The sequence below is a fragment of the Dendropsophus ebraccatus genome, chromosome 13 (genome assembly GCF_027789765.1).
Source record: "Dendropsophus ebraccatus isolate aDenEbr1 chromosome 13, aDenEbr1.pat, whole genome shotgun sequence".
Lineage (NCBI taxonomy): Eukaryota > Metazoa > Chordata > Amphibia > Anura > Hylidae > Dendropsophus > Dendropsophus ebraccatus.
In genome coordinates this window covers 48,403,850-48,420,955 of record NC_091466.1, presented here as the reverse complement: position 1 = coordinate 48,420,955, position 17,106 = coordinate 48,403,850, and the positions used below count along the sequence as shown (strand labels likewise).

Genomic DNA, 17,106 nt, shown 5'->3' with positions numbered 1-17,106 from the left:
TATTACATTATGTATAGCAATGTTGGTATATTTCAGCACTGCGACACTGTATGGTAGTGACTGTGGCGCTCCAGCTGTCTCTCAACTACAACGCCCAGCATGATGTCAGGGCATGCTGGGAGCTGTAGTTTTACAGAAGATCACCGCTGCAGGCATATCCCGCCCAATCGATCGTTTAACTATTTTGAAGCAATGATATGGTTTTTATAACGATCAGCGTTTAGATTAATAAATCATTAGGAAAATCGTTATTGCGATCGTTTTTAAGATTGCTTGAGCCTACATAACACATAGGGTGAATCTTTGAAAGACTGTTTACACAAAGCGATCGGCGAATTTTTAGCGAACAACCAACTACAATTTGAGAACATGTTGAAAGATCACAATGAACGATTTCCCGCTCGTCGCTTGATCGTTTGTTGTGTTTACACGGTACAATTATAGCTCAAATGCGATTGCTATTGCTAAATTTGAACGATAATTGTTCCGTGTAAACGCACCATAACGCTGCGTTTACACGGAACAAATATTGTTCGAATTTACGCAATAACGATTGCATTTGAGCGATAATTGTACCGTGTAAACACAACAAACGATCAAGCGACGAGCGGGAAATCGTTCATTGTGATCTTTTAACATGTTCTCAAATCGTCGTTGGTTGTTCGCTAAAAATTCTCTTTGTGTAAAGTCTTTCAAAGATTCACCCTATGTGAACAATAAGCTTAAGCGATCTTAAAAACGATCACAATAACGATTTTACTTACGAATTTTCTAACGATTAATTCGACTAAACGCTGATCGTTTTAAAAACCAAATCGTTGCTTCAAAATCGTTAAACGATCGATTGGGCGAATTATCGCTTTGTGTAAACGCAGCATTTAGGGCCCTATTCCACGGAACGATTATCGTTCATAAACTCGCTCCAACGACCGCTCGTTAACGATCACTAAACAAAATTTTTTAGCGAACAACAACATAACACATGTGGGAACGTAAACGATATATGTAGTGTAACGATTATTTTGCGGTCGTTACATGGTCGTTTAAAATGTTCGCCGGGGTGATCATGACCATACGACACACCTACTTTTTTTTAAACCTTTTTACGAACGACTGAAAGATTTCTAATTTTACGAACCGATGAGCGAATTATCTTTCAAAGACCAACGATTTTTTTTCGTCATGCTGACAAACTATTTTGAACGACAATATAACGATTTCGCCTTTGTCAATTGCTCGTTTACACCAATTCCACGAAGCGATTATCCTTAACGAGCGGTCATTGGAGCGAGTTTATGAACGATAATCGTTCCGTGGAATAGGGCCATTATGCTGGGTTTACACGGAACGATAATTCGCCCAATCAAACGATTAACGATTTTGAAGCAACGATTTGGTTTTTATAACGATCAGTGTTTAAACAGAGAAAAATCGTTAGAAGATTCGTAAGAAAAATCGTTAATCTTTCACATAGAAGTTTACACGAAGCGATCTGCGAATATTTAGCGAATGACGATTTGAGAACATGTTCAAAGATCAAAATGAACGATTTTTCGCTCATCGCTTGATCGTTTGCTGTGTTTACACAGAACGATTATCGCTCAAATGCAATCGTTATAGCGAAAATTCGGACGATAATCGTTCCGTGGAAACCCAGCATGACATAGCAGGTCATACATTCACATTGGCCTGTTGTGAAACTCCCAGCACCTCACTACAACCACCACACGTTCCAGGCACGTTACACTGGCTGTCAATCACTAGGATGACGTCATTAGCCTCAGGCCGCTTCATACATCCGGGCACCGCAGCGAGGAATGGGCGGGAAAAAAAAAAAAAAAGCGTGAAGGCGATGACGTAGCCGGGCGCGCTCGCGGCACACACAAGCTCGCCCCCGCCGCGCGTGCAGGACGGAGCCAGTGACAGAGAAGGGGGGTGTTACGAGCTCAGTCCTAGGCTGACTCTCCCCGGCCGCCCGGCTCTCTCCCCCTCCAGTGACATCTCATTCATACACCCTCCCCCCCCTCCTCGTTCGCCGCCGTGTGACCGCCACACCGGACTCCGTGTCCCCCGTGGGGGTTGGGGGGAAGGGGAATGACGAGACCGTCTGTTCGGGGCCGAAAGACGCTGCAGTTCGTCAGCACCAGCACCGCCTGAGAGGCGGCCGCCTCTCCTCCGCAGTCTCCAGCGCTTCTCCTTCTTCTCCTCCTCAGGTGAGTCTTATTTCCGACTGCGCCATAGCGGCTTGCGGGGGAGGCAGAGGCCGCGGCGTTTGCTCGCTCTTCCCCGGCGCTGAGCTGGGCCGGAGCCTGCAGCAGTGGGCGGACAGCGCTGGAAAATCCCACTGCGCCACCAGCGCGGCCTGGAGAGTGCGGGAGCGGTAATCCGGCCTGGGCCGCACCGGGCTCGGGAGATCTCAGGCGCAACCAACCCCCGCCCCCTATTCCCCGCCACTACTACTACCCCCACCCGCCTCCCCCTGCAGTGTGCTCAGCCATGAAATGCCCCCACTATTACCTAGATTTCAGATTCCTCCCTAGCAATGGTCTCCAAGCTACAAAACTACATCTCCCAGCATGCCCGGCTGCCTCCAGCCACTGTCCTGTATTGACCTACAAATCCAGGCCTATGGATTACAGTCTGTTGACAGACAGGGCATGCTGGGAATTGTAGTCTTGGCACAGATTAGAGACCGCTGTCCTATATTGACCTACAAATCTCTTTGCTACTGACTACTGATAGAGTCCCTGGGCAGTGACGGGCGAATGTGACAGCTTTAGGGTGGCAGGGCATGCTGGGAATTGTAGTTTGGGTAGAAATAGGAGCTCACATGTTCGTTTTCATCTCTCTAGAGTGTGGGGCTCGCTCACTATTTGCCTGGTGTGTTCACCCATGACTGTGTGTATGGAATAAAGTAGATTGTACGTTTTTATGATGAGTTCTGCACTTTTTTTTTAACCTTGGGTGAAGAATACTACATACACCTAGATGTATTATTAGTCCTGAGCTCCACTGTATGTAAAGACACCTGGTATATTGCATAGACCACGGATGGGGAACCTTCGGCCCTCTAGCTGTTGCAAAACTACAATCCCCATCATGCCTGGACAGCCGAAGCTTTAGCTTCGGCTGTCCAGGCATGGTGGGGATTGTAGTTTTACAACAGCTGGAGGGCCGAAGGTTCCCCATCCCTGGCCTAGACAGACACTATCTGAGTTTGTTGGTAGTGCCAAAGTATTTGACTTCTATGTACTCACAAATCCATTTGCAGACTACTGGCCGGCAATATTGAGTCAATTGATTAGGTCCCAGGACACTAGAGAAAACATTTAATAGACTTTGGCTGTCAGGACGTGTGTTGGATATTGTAATTTTGCAGGTTAGAGTCTATTGACAGGGTCTCTGGTCTGTCCTGCAGTCAGGACATACTGGAAATTGTAGTTTTGCAACAGTCAGGAGACGTATTGACTTACAAATTAGTAATCTATTGCTCCACATATCCCTTTGCAGGCTATAGGCCTAATAAGGTCCATTGACAGTATAGGGTAAATTTGGATGCTTTAACTTGTCAGTGTTTGCTGGGAATTGTAGTGTTGCAACATTTGGGGAGCTACAGGTTGGAGATTGCTGTCCTAATACTGATCTGCAAAACTCTGCAGTTAAAGTGACTGAACCACCAGACCCAGGCTGAAGCACTGGAGGGCGGCCGTCCCACCCTTAGTGGGAAGAAACCCCAGCCCCTTCATGACTTGACTCCGTTAGAATCAATGGAACCCTATCATAGAGGGGCTGGGGTTTCCTCCCACTAAGGGTGGGTTGGCCCGCCTCCTGTGCTTCAGCCTGGGCCTGGTGGTACAGTCACTTTAAAGTCCAGTGACAGACTATAAGCTGGGTCCTGATCAGTAAAAAAGACAAATTTTTGCAGGCAAGGCATCCTGGGAATTGTAGTTGTCCCACAGGTTTCAGATTATTCTCTGTTATGGATCTAAAGATCTGTTTGCAGGTTACAGAGTAAAGTCTTGAGAATATTTAAACAGTTTCAGTAAAGATTATGTAATGCCGGGAGGTCTGGTATTTCATGGCGCTCCGCAACGTCTGTAGATTACGGAGTGTGGGAATAAGGCCTAAATGTTTGCAAGTTGGGCCTCAATCACACAATTTTTTATTTTTTTTTGGGTGGGTTCATACTGAGGAATTCTCGCGGATAATTTCTGGAATTCCACAGTATGGCCGCACGCCTTTCCGCCGGTTCCATAGACACCATTCTGTGGGCAGGCGTATTCCGCTATCCGCTGAAAGAAGTGACATGTCACTACTTTCGGTGATAGCGGAATACGCCGGCTCATAGAATAGTGTCTATGGAGCCGGCGGAAAGGCTTGCAGACATACTGCGCAATTCCACGGACATTATCCGCAAAAATTCATCAGTATGAACCCACCCTTACACACAGAAAAAGGATTCCTTATTTTCCATGGGTCATCCACATTTCCATAATGTATCCAATTCTTTCTGCAAAGAAGTAAGACTCACATTATTTTTGTCTTTCTTTGCGCCGCAAAGGCTTTTATAGCAGTCAATGGGCCCATTATGCACACTAAGGAATCTGTGTGTAGAACCTCAAGCGGGTTCCACTGGTCCCGGAATTGACATGAAGATTCTTTGGGCGGACGGCGTAATCTGCCTGAGCATAAAATGGATCCTACAGCACCAGTGGAACTTCAAGCGGAGGGCACGCTGAAGAATCTGCTTGAAGTTCTACGTGAGGATTTTGTAGCGTGCACATACCCTTAGACGGACAACATATGGATGCACCATCCGTGTGCTGTCCGTGTTTACTGATGCATTGTCTGGCAACCCCTAAGTGGGCTCCTCCCAGTGGCCATTTGTTATCCTTCTATAAAGGGACGCATCACGGATAGTTTCTCCAAGACGAAATTGATCCTGATTTGAGGTCCTAGAAGAAAAAATGATTGTGGATGAGGCCTTCGTGTCATGCAGCCTCTGAGCCCCCCCCCCCTCCTTGCACTAGATATTAGAATAAACAGTATAAAGAGGAACACAGCCTCTGCTCTGTATATAACACTTAAAGCCCTGCAGTTCCCGACGAACGTTGGTGGCAGCAGAGGGGCTGTGTCGCCCTTTATTGCTGTTGCTAACTGGAAGTGTGTGTATGTGCGTATATATATTTATTTTGCAATGTATTTAACATAAACTTTTAAAGTGACCGTAACACCAGGCCCAGGCAGAAGCACTGGAGGCGGGCCGACCAACCCTTAATGGGCGGAACCCCCCGCCCCTCTATGATAGGGTTCCATTGAGTCTAATGAAGTCACCTCATGGAGAGGCTGGGATTTCTTCCCACTAAGGGTGGGTCGGCCCGCCTCCAGTGCCGCCTCCAGTGCTTCAGCCTGGGCCTGGTGGTACAGTCACTTTAATTTCCACAGTACCCCTTTAAACAATTGAACTTTATGCAGTGAGTTCCGAATTCTGATCCATGCATATAATTTGTAAAATATTTTACGAATGCCACGTAAATATTTTCACGGATGCCACAGACAGGGAAGCCCTGTAGTGGATTTTTTCCCCACATGGTATGATGTATCATTATCTTGCCGGGAACAGGGAAACTTTTTGAATTTCCGTGGCGCTGTAATGACAGAGCCGCCTGGCCCACCAACTGGAGTCATCCATTCGGCCAGTTCAGCGCTCTGGGGGCTAGGCAGTGGTCAGAAACTCAGTTGAGGTTAAAGGTAAGTGACCTTGCTGATAGTTCCCCTTTAAATGTTTACTTTCAACATACAAAAAACTGGTCAACCATGCTAAAATTTGTTTGAAAAATCTGATCCCTTTTTTTTTTTTTATCAGTCTTTATAATTTAATAAAAAAAATTGTTTTTAATTTTTATTTTTTAAACAAACAACAAAAACGCAGTGTGACCCTAGCCTAAGGGGTCATGCACACGTCCATAGAATCCTGTCTGTACTTGTACGGTGTTCTGAAGACTGGACCTGGGAGCTCCCAGCATCATGATTAATTACAGTTTATAGGTTTGCGCTAGTGTACTGACACAGCCGCGCATCTATACGGATGAAATTCTACTGATGTGTGAATGACCCCCAAGTCTCAAGCCTTAGTATTTTGCAACATAAAAACACAAACCAGTGGGGACCAAACATGACATAGAGCAGCGCAGATTGATATAGCGATCCCACTCAATGAGTCTTATACTTTTTTTTTTTTTTTTTTTGTGTAAGCATGTACGCTCACTGCCACTTTATTAGGTACACCATGCTAGTAACGGGTTGGACCCCCTTTTGCCTTCAGAACTACCTCAATTCTTCGTGGCATAGATACAACAAGGTGCTGGAAGCATTCCTCAGAGATTTTGGTCCATATTGACATGATGGTATCACACAGTTGCCGCAGATTTGTCGGCTGCACATCCATGATGCCAATCTCCTGTTCCACCACATCCCAAAGATGCTCTATTGGATTGAGATCTGGTGACTGTGGAGGCCATTTGAGTACAGTGAACTCATTGTCATGTTCAAGAAACCAGTCTGAGATGATTCTAGCTTTATGACATGGCGCATTATCCTGCTGAAAGTAGCCATCAGATGTTGGGTACATTGTGGTCATAAAGGGATGGACATGGTCAGCAACAATACTCAGGTAGGCTGTGGCGTTGCAACGATGCTCAATTGGTACCAAGGGGCCCAAAGAGTGCCAAGAAAATATTCCCCACACCATGACACCACCACCACCAGCCTGAACCGTTGATACACGGCAGGATGGATCCATGCTTTCATGTTACTGACGCCAAATTCTGACGCTACCATCCGAATGTCGCAGCAGAAATCGAGACTCATCAGACCAGGCAACGTTTTTCCAATCTTCTACTGTCCAATTTCGATGAGCTTGTGCAAATTGTAGCCTCAGTTTCCTGTTCTTAGCTGAAAGGAGTGGCACCCGGTGTGGTCTTCTGCTGCTGTAGCCCATTTGCCCCAAAGTTGGACGTACTGTGCGTTCAGAGATGCTCTTCTGCCTACCTTGGTTGTAACGGTTGGCTATTTGAGTCACTGTTGCCTTTCTATCAGCTCGAACCAGTCTGCCCATTCTCCTCTGACCTCTGGCATCAACAAGGCATTTCCGCCCACAGAACTGCCGCTCACTGGATGTTTTTTCTTTTTCGGACCATTCTCTGTAAACCCTAGAGATGGTTGTGCGTAAAAAAAACCCAGTAGATCAGCAGTTTCTGAAATACTCAGACCAGCCCTTCTGGCACCAACAACCATGCCACGTTCAAAGGCACTCAGATCACCTTTCTTCCCCATACTGATGCTCGGTTTGAACTGCAGGAGATTGTCTTGACCATGTCTACATGCCTAAATGTGCCGCCATGTGATTGGCTGATCAGAAATTAAGTGGTAACGTGCAGTTGGACAGGTGTACCTAATAAAGTGGCTGGTGAGTGTATGTGTAATTGTTAGCGCGCCCACTGGACCCCTAGAAGCAGAATAAGCAGAGGTTTCCATGAATAAATGACTTGTATACTTAAACTTCTCTAACAAAACTATATATTAGTCTGCTTAATTCCCCTTGCTCCATAACATGCTGCTGGCAGAAAATACTTCATTATTTACATGATGGGTTTCCCTTAGCCCCAATATTACATTAACTACCACTTTAAATACGTCCCCAGCTCGTAAATAAAAAGTTCACACCTGTCCAGCCACACATGCACCAAGTTCAGTTATACTGCGTAACCTGTCATGCAGAATGTATATTAAATACTCCCAAACCTAGCTGCTGTTAACCAAGTTCACCTGAGTACTTTGCGCCGCCGTCTTCTAACTTCTAGCTGCAGCTAGCTCCAACTCCTGAATTTTATCAGGACCAACTCCGACTCCTGATCCTTCATAAATGGCCGGTCATATACCAGGGGAGTTATTTATCATACAGGCTCAGCAGTTTCTCCCTAATATCCTACATGATCCTGGGGCGACTTCTGAGGGAATAAGGAAAAATATAAAGCAGCTTCTCCTGTGTGTCCAGTGGATGCAGCCAGTCTCCAGCCTCCATGTCCTTAACAACTCAGAACTAGACTAGATGGAGCAGGTGGTCTTTTCTGCTGACATCTTCTATGTTTCTAACTAAATATTTACCACATACAAAGAAACTGCTAACACTGCCTGATACCAGTAATATAGATCTCAGCCATAGTGATATAGAGGGGGTCACACATAGTGATATAGAGCGATCATTGGGTGTGGGGGCACGCCATAGCACACACAGCCTGCTGCAGCCATGGCACACACTCACACAGCCTGCTGCAGCCATGACACACACACACACACACACACACACACACACACACACACACACACAGCTGCAGCCATAGAACACTGAAGAAAAACACCACATTGAGGACTGAGGTTACTTCTGCGCTACTTATGTCTTCTCCTCTATATTACTCAGGATATCTCCATATTTCACTGCTGCTCATAAACAATCATCCAGCATCCAGCACGAGAACAGCACAGATCTCCCCCCACACAATGGACTCTTCCAGCTCAGATGAAAACTGCCAAATAGAGACCAACAACTTTTCCCTGACCCCCCCCCCCCCCCCCTTATCTAATAGGGCCAGTGTCCTATTAGAGAATGTTGCTCATGATATATATAGATGAGCAAAACTTACTGTCTGGCAAACTACATTTCCCATCATGCAGTGCTTCTCCCCTATTGGTCCATTCACATACCACCCCCTTAGCTTTCTTTGCTGCCCACTGCTTTCATTTCTGGGTTGCATGTTGTACACAGAACTGCAAAAAGCAACTTGTATTAGTCCGTGTACTTGCTGCAGATTTGACCATATTCAGATCAATGCAACTGATTATGCAGATTTTTCCTGCAGCAAAAACTGGTACTTGTGAACCAAGCCGACCGTGCAGATCACAATGTCTACCCATGCTGCCATATAAGACAAAACAGAGTGAGCATTGGATGGGACTGTGCCGAGTCTGGTGAACCTGGTGCCCACCACATGACCTGCTCCCCTCTGCCCATCACTGGCCAGCATCTGAATCCAGTGCCAATACCCGAGGTGCTATCCTAGTGATATAGTAACTCATATGTAGTTCTCCATCCAGCACTGTTACCACAGGCTACCATTTTTCTGCTCCTACCCTTGGTCTGTGAGCTCTGGGGCTGCAGTCTGTCAGGGACTGGGTGGAAGGAGCCTTAAATGAGCTGGCGCCTCTCTGCTCTGTCGGGGGGTCACGTGTCGTCCTCCTAGAAGCGCTAACCCAGCCCATTGATCCATGTCTCAGAAGGTGGGGGCCAGGAGGAAGGAGCGAGACAGAACACCAGAAGAGGTGAATCGGCAGAAAAAACACCAAAAATATGCGGAACACATAATTACTTGCTTTGACCAAAATGTAAAAAACATTTTGGGTGGAATACCCCTTCAAGACCCTTTTACATGGACCGATTACAGCTAACAAGCATTGCTATAAATGCTCATTCACCTGCTAATTGGCCCATGTTAACCCTTTAAGGACAGGGCCAATTTTCGTTTTTGCGTTTTAGTTTTTTCCTCCTTGTGTTTAAAAGGCCATAGCACTTGCATTTTTACACCAAGAAACCCACATGAGCCCTTATTTTTTGAGTCACTAATTGTACTTTGCAATGACAGGCTGAATTTTTGCATAAAGTACACTGCAAAACCAGGAAAAAATTCAAAGTGTGGTGAAATTTAATTAAAAAAAACTGCATTTCTTTTATTTGGGGGGGGGGGGGGTATTTGTTTGTACGCCATTCGCCCTGGGGTAAAACTGACTTGTTGTGCATGTTCTGATGGCCTGTAAAAAATTCAAACCATTGTTAACAAATATATGTTCCTTAAAATCGCTCCATTCCCAGGCTTATAACGCTTTTATCCTTTGGTCTATGGGGCTGTGTGAGGTGTCATTTTTTAGCGCCATGATGTTTACTTTCTATCCGTACCTTGATTGCGCATATACGACTTTCAGCTGACAAGAAGTTAAAAAAAAAAAAAAGCGCAGTTTTGCGTTGGTGTGGCACATTGGTTGTCTTTAAATCACAGTAAAAATGTGTTTACCGCTATAATGGTTCATTTACAAACTACTGCACCGCTGTCTTATGTAAACTTTGTGCATGCAAAGATTTAAAGGGGTTTTTCTAGGCAAATGTCAAACTTACACGTGTACTTACTGCCTCCTCCTGGGTTAACATAATAAAAGTTGTCCTACACGATTACATACCCTAATAATGTTGGCCGAAGTCTTTGCTTGTCATCCATGCATGCGTTTATTACCTTAGTATGGAGGACCTCCCAATGTGCAGCACCTTTTTAAGGTGAAAGAAATTGAGGATTGTGTAAAAAAAAATAAAATTAATTTTCTGATTTCAAGTCAAAAGGCCCTATTCCACGGAACGATTATCGTTCATAAACTTGCTCCAATGACCGCTCATTAACGATCACTAAACAATTTTTTTTTTTTTCCTTTTAGCGAACAATAACACATAAAACACGTGGGAACGTGAACAATATATGTAGTGTAACTATTTTGCAGTTGTTACATGGTCATTTAAAACGTTCGCCAGGGTGATCATGACCATACGACACACCTACTTTTTTTTTAACCTTTTTACAAATGACTGAAAGATTTCTAATTTTACAAACTGATTAGCGAATTATCTTTCAAAGACCAACAATTTTTTTCGACATGCTGAAAAACTATTTTGAACGACTCACCAACGATTTTGCAGTTCGCTCGTTTACAGCTATTCCACGGAATATTTACTATATAACACACATTACAAAGTTATACAACTTTGTAGCGCCCCCCCCCCTTCCCGGGAGTGTGGTGCAGCCGCGATAGCCTGAGCATAACTGTGCTCAGCCAATCGCGACTGAGCAGCTGATGACGTGGCAGAGGGGGGCAGCATGAGGGATGGCTGGAGCCGTCCGGCTGGCCTCCCAAAGGGGACGTCGTCCGACCCAAGGTGGCGGCCGGGGTAGACGGTAATCTGGTGAGTATATTGCACCACACTTCCGGGGGAGGGGGGACACTGGGAAGGGGGCCATTCACTTACATAACACACAATACAAAGTTGTATGTGTTTAGTGAATAATTTTTAAACGCTGCACTACCCATTTAAGGCATCTGTGCAATGTTCAGACAGGAGAAAATGTTCCAATGGCATTCCTAATGATGAAGAGGAGGAGGGACGGAGGGGTCGTGCAAAGTTAGGGCACAGATGCTCTAAGCCACGGCCGTAGGGCACGGGGCTGCAAGTTTAAAAGTTGTTTTTTAGGACAATAACTGCATCACCTGCCGAACAGATCTTGGATTAAAAGCAGCTAGCCTAAGGTACAAGTGGTTTAGGGGGGTGGGAGATAGTGGGTACAGAGTCTCTTTAAGCAGATTCCGCTGAGTGGCCTCCACTTGAAGTTCTGGCCATCCCATAGACTCAATGATATTTTCCGACAGATTTCGCCGTCTTACCAGAGAATTGACATGTCAGTGGGGTGGAACTTCAAGCGTAGGCCGCCCAGCACAATCTTCTTCGGCTCTCCACGCAGTGTGAACGTACCCATACCCAGGAATGGATTTAAAGAGGAGGAATCCCAGTCTTTCCTTTATGATCTGTTCTGTTTAGTCTGTTCCTGGTTTTGGCTTCAAAAATCTGTCTCACAAATAAAAATAGATCTCTGTTCGAGACAGGAACTTTCCAGAGCAGCAGCAAATACCTATAGAAAACCTCTACTACTCTGGACAATTCCTGTCTCAGACAGAAGTGTGCAAAAAAGGGGTCCATGGAGCCTCAGTTGCAAGTTTCAAAACATGGGAGTAGCTAGATATTTCCCCTGGGATTGCTGTGTTTTATTTTCTTGGACAGAGAGGTCAGCAGAGAGCACTGTCAGACTGAAAATAAAACATTTTCCTGCAGGACATACAGTAGCTGATAAGTATGGGAAAACTTGAGATTTTTGAAACCAGTTTATTTTTGTCGGCGTACCCCATTTATAGTTAGTAATCCATAGCGCAGTTGCACAGGATAGGGGCCATTGAAATGCATAGGTCCTAATGCAGATGTGTGAATGAGGCCTTAGCCTCAGTAATTTCATTATAGACCGTTTGATATGGACAAATCATGTTAAAGAAAAGGGCGTTTCTCAATGAAATAGCTTTGGCTGACGAGATGCAATTGTTTTTAGTTAAAGTACAGTATCTCCTGTAGGAATCTTCAATATATTTTGAGAAAATAAAAAAAAAAAAAAAAAAAAAAATAAAAAATATATATATATATATATATATATATATATATATAGTCTGTCTCCGGACAGAGACTGCAGGGAGCATGCGGGAATGAGCAGATGTGGGCACATAAATGCAGCACTCTCTGTTCAGGGAGAGAGGGGTTACTGCTATGAAGAGATTACCACCACAGTCCTGTCCCCTGATGATGTAAGCCCCGGCCTGAAGTACGGATGTCACAATACCAAAATTTAAATTTCGATACCGATACCAGCTTTCTTATTTCGATACTCGATACTAAATTGATACTAAATAAAAGTTTGAAAAAAAAAAACATGTAAAAATACAAATATACTGTAATTTCCTTCCCGCCCAGACTGCGAATATGATGCCCCTATGTACAACATTTTTATTTATCTGACTTTTTGATCACTTTAGATACATTTTATAGTTCTGACAATTATGCATGCAATGGTTGCAAAATACATGTATGTTCCTTTTTTTTTTTTTTTTTTTATACTTATTTTGAAATAAAAGGGAAAAGGGAGATTTTTGGAATTATTATTATTATTATTATTATTATTATTATTATTATTATTATTATTATTATTATTTATTATTATTATTTATTATTTATTATTATTATTTATTATTATTATTATTTATTATTATTATTATTATTATTATTATTATTATTATTATTATTATTATTATTATTATTATTATTATTATTATTATTATTATTATTATTATTATTATTATTATTATTATTATTATTATTATTATTATTATTATTATTATTATTATTATTATTATTATTATTATTATTATTATTATTATTATTATTATTATTATTATTATTATTATTATTATTATTATTATTATTATTATTATTATTATTATTATTATTATTATTATTATTATTATTATTATTATTATTATTATTATTATTATTATTATTATTATTATTATTATTATTATTATTATTATTATTATTATTATTATTATTATTATTATTATTATTATTATTATTATTATTATTATTATTATTATTATTATTATTATTATTATTATTATTATTATTATTATTATTATTATTATTATTATTATTATTATTATTATTATTATTATTATTATTATTATTATTATTATTATTATTATTATTATTATTATTATTATTATTATTATTATTATTATTATTATTATTATTATTATTATTATTATTATTATTATTATTATTATTATTATTATTATTATTATTATTATTATCCCCTCTACCTCGCAGCATACCTCCCTATGCACTACAATTCCCAGCATACCTTCTTGTGCATAGGGAGGTATGCTGGGAGTTGTAGTGCACTAGGAGGTATGCTGGCATGTTGTGTCAGGAGGCTGCTGCACAACTGCAACTCCCAGCATACCTCTTTGTGCACTACAACTCCCCACAAGAAGGTATGCTGGGGGTTGCAGTTGTGCATTAGCAACCTCCTGACACAACAACTCCCAGCATACCTTCATATGCACTAAAACCCCCACATACCTCCTTGTGTACTGCAACTCCCCACAAGAAGGTATGCTTGGAGTTGTAGTGGACACTGAGGTATGCTGGAACTTGTAGTGCACAAGGAGGCTGCTACTGCAACACCCAGCATACCTTCTTGTGGGGAGTTTTAGTGCACAAGGAGATATGGTGGGAGTTTCAGTTGTGCAGCAGCAACCTCCTGGCACAACAACTCCCAGCAGCATACCACCTTGTGCACTACAACTCCCAGCATACTTGTGCTTAAAGAGGTATGCTGTGGGTTGTACTAGTGCACAACGAGGTATGCTGCTGGGAGTTGTAGTGCAGCAGCAACCTCCTGACACAACTCCCAGCGTACCTCCTTGTGCACAACTCCCCACAAAAAGATATGCTGGGAGTTGTTCCACTGTGCCGGCGGGCCCTTGGGGGACGGCGACAGGATTGTGGAGGGACCCCACTGCAGCGGCAGGTCCTGGTGGGAGAGCTAAAGGGTGCAGGGAACCCCGCTGTATTAGTGGGTCCTGGAGTGTGCGGGGGACCCCCGCTGCACCGGCGGCTCCTGGAAGGTAGAGAACTGGAGGGTGCGTGGGACGCCACTGCACCAGCCGTTCCCGGGGTGGGGAGACTGATAATGGGTAAATGACTGCCGCCCGCGGGATCGCGGGCCGCAGTCATTAGCAGTGGGGGCCACTCCATATGCAGCAGACCTCTGCTGCATATGGAGCGGCTTGGGAGGGATTAAATGCCGCTGTCAGTTGTGACAGCGGCATGTACAAATAGCCGACACTAGCGATCGCGCCGTCGGGAGCTGAGAGCGCGCGGGCGGAGGAGGGGACACCAGAGAACATAGCGGGCGCTCAGTTAGTCGCCGGCCGTGTTCTCTGAACTACACTTCATGTTAAGTTGCGCTATTACGCAACTTAACATAAAGTTTCGATACCAGGAAATCCTGGTACTGAACCGTTTTTCTGCCCGAAATATCGATAGTAGTATCGATATTTCGGTGCATCGTGCATCACTAGCCTGAAGTGGATCTGCTATGATTTGGAAGGTGAGGGAGACTTCCTGGGTCAGAGTACAGAGGTGTAGACCACTCTATGCAGACCATCCCCCTCCTACCCAGTACAGGGAGCTCTTAAACAAAGTCACAATTTTGGAAAACTGTGAGCTCTTAAATCAAGTTACTCTTAAACCAAGATACCACTGTGTGTATGTATGTATATATTATAATATTTTTTTTTTGTGTGTGATGGTGGGGGCTTGTTGAAAAGTAGGCTACGCCTCTGATTTTGTTTGCCTTTGCAATTTAATTGCAGTCTGTTGTAAAACCAACTAATAATTCTGACACCCAACTAAATTACCAGGTGTCTAAACTACATTGTGTTCCTTTACGTTAGCCACTTTATCATAATGTCTCTTTATGTTGCCAGATTTTGTCTGTTAACTTGTTAGGTCATGTTAACATATATTTAGTATATGCTGGGTCCTCCATTGGTCCTGGCCCATGCTTTAGGGGCACCAGACGCAACTGATCAGTTTGTCACATCCAGAGTTCCTAATAAGGACCGCTCTGAATCGCTGATCATGTGTACACAGGAAACGTCAATTATTATATTAATAAATAAGAGGGATTGGCCCATGAACAACATCTATCACCTAGCCACAGGTGAGGTAATTAATGTATGATCATTGGAGGTCTGACCACTGGTATTTTCACTGATCAATGATACTGAGCATCCCAGTTTGAGTGGAATGGTAGTCATGCGCAAAGTACAGTGCTTGGCCATATCAATGGAAGGAGTGGAAATGTGCATACATGGCTGTGGCTACACTTATTATGGGATGCTCAGGACCTAAACCTCTTTAATAACTGTTATCTTTCTGATGCTCCCAGAACACATGAACGTTCAATGCGCTCTCTGGGGGTTGGAAGGGAGACTGGTCTGGTGGCGGCTTTATCTCTCCAAGAACAAAGGGGTTGGGCAGTTGAAATCCATTACCCCCAATCCTCATCTCCATCACTTGTCTGTATAGACTTGAGAGGCCCCAATACGCACGCTGTGTAATAGCAGCAGTTGTACCTCCAGTCAGTATTTGTAGTTGTATTTTTCCTCCTTTTTAACGTATTATGGGTTACACACACTGTATTGCAGCGGATTTTATGCTGCGGATCCGCAACAGCTCCACAGTAGATCTAAATAACTGAATACAGCATCAGATCTGCTGCGGATCCTGTACGTGTGAATGCACCCTTACTGAGTAAAATGTTATTAGTAATTGTATTTATTACAGTTCATTAAAGGGATTTTACACTCAAACATTACTTTTCATATGTTGCTGCCCATGATGAGGGGGTAGGAGGGGGAGACATAGAAAAGCTCACACAGTGTTTTGTGTCTTCAGCAGAAAGCAGCAGCTCAGAACTGGGGTAAGGAAACAGAATAGATTAAAAGTATGGAATTTTGTCTCACCATGGGCAGCATTAGATGAAAAGTTATGTTTGAGCGGAATACCCCTTTAAGGGTGCGTTCACACGCACAGGATCTAAAGCAGATTTGATGGCGCAGATTTGAATCCACAGCAGACTTGGTGGCCAAGATTTGATTTGCTTTGAATATGCAACTTCAAATCTGCGCCATCAAATCGCTGCGGATCTTGTACATGTGAACGCACCCTATGGGTGCTTTCACACGTACATTATTTCAGCAGATCGGCAGCAGACAAGATGCTGTGTTCAGTTATTTAGTTACATTGATATCTGCGCCATCAAATCTGCTGTGGATCCTGTAAATGTGAACGCGCCCTTAGGGTAGCTTCACACATACCGTATAGCAGCGGACTTGATGTTGCGGATCCACAGCAAATTTGATCTAAATAACTCAACATAGCATCAAATCTGCTACGTATCCTGTATGTGTGAATGCACCCTAGGGGTAGCTTCACACGTACCGTATCGCTGCGTTTTTATCGCTGTGTGTTTGGTGCGATTTTTACATGCGAGTTTTGATTTTCACATGATTTTCATGTGAAAATCAAAACTCACATGTAAAAATCGCACCAAAAACGCAGTGTTAAATACGCAGCGATACGGTACGTGTGAAGCTACCCTAAAAGAGTTTCTGTGCAGCTAAATCACTGCACCAACCATCTGGCCCATTCTGCTGGTTGCTCTTAGCTATTTAAAAGAAGCATCCGGCTTCTTAGCTCCCATCTCTAGCACCAGATTTCTGCTGTAAAATCACATTACATTCTGCTGTGCTTCCTGCTTTCTCTTTTGCTTATAGAGTGCAACATAG

At 43.3% G+C, this 17,106-nt stretch overlaps 1 protein-coding gene across 2 annotated transcripts in view; it reads left to right on the top strand.

The window, feature by feature from the left end:
- Positions 1 to 1,883: 1,883 nt before the first annotated feature.
- The window catches only part of PPM1A (protein phosphatase, Mg2+/Mn2+ dependent 1A), a 39,873-nt gene continuing 24,650 nt past the window's right edge, over positions 1,884 to 17,106 (top strand). Inside the window, exon 1 of one of the 2 annotated variants that reach the window (XM_069950838.1) lies at positions 1,884 to 2,213. The gene's annotated coding sequence lies outside the window, so the exon portion shown is untranslated. The remainder of the gene's footprint in view (positions 2,214 to 17,106) is intronic. The other variant, XM_069950839.1, reaches the window with a different exon arrangement.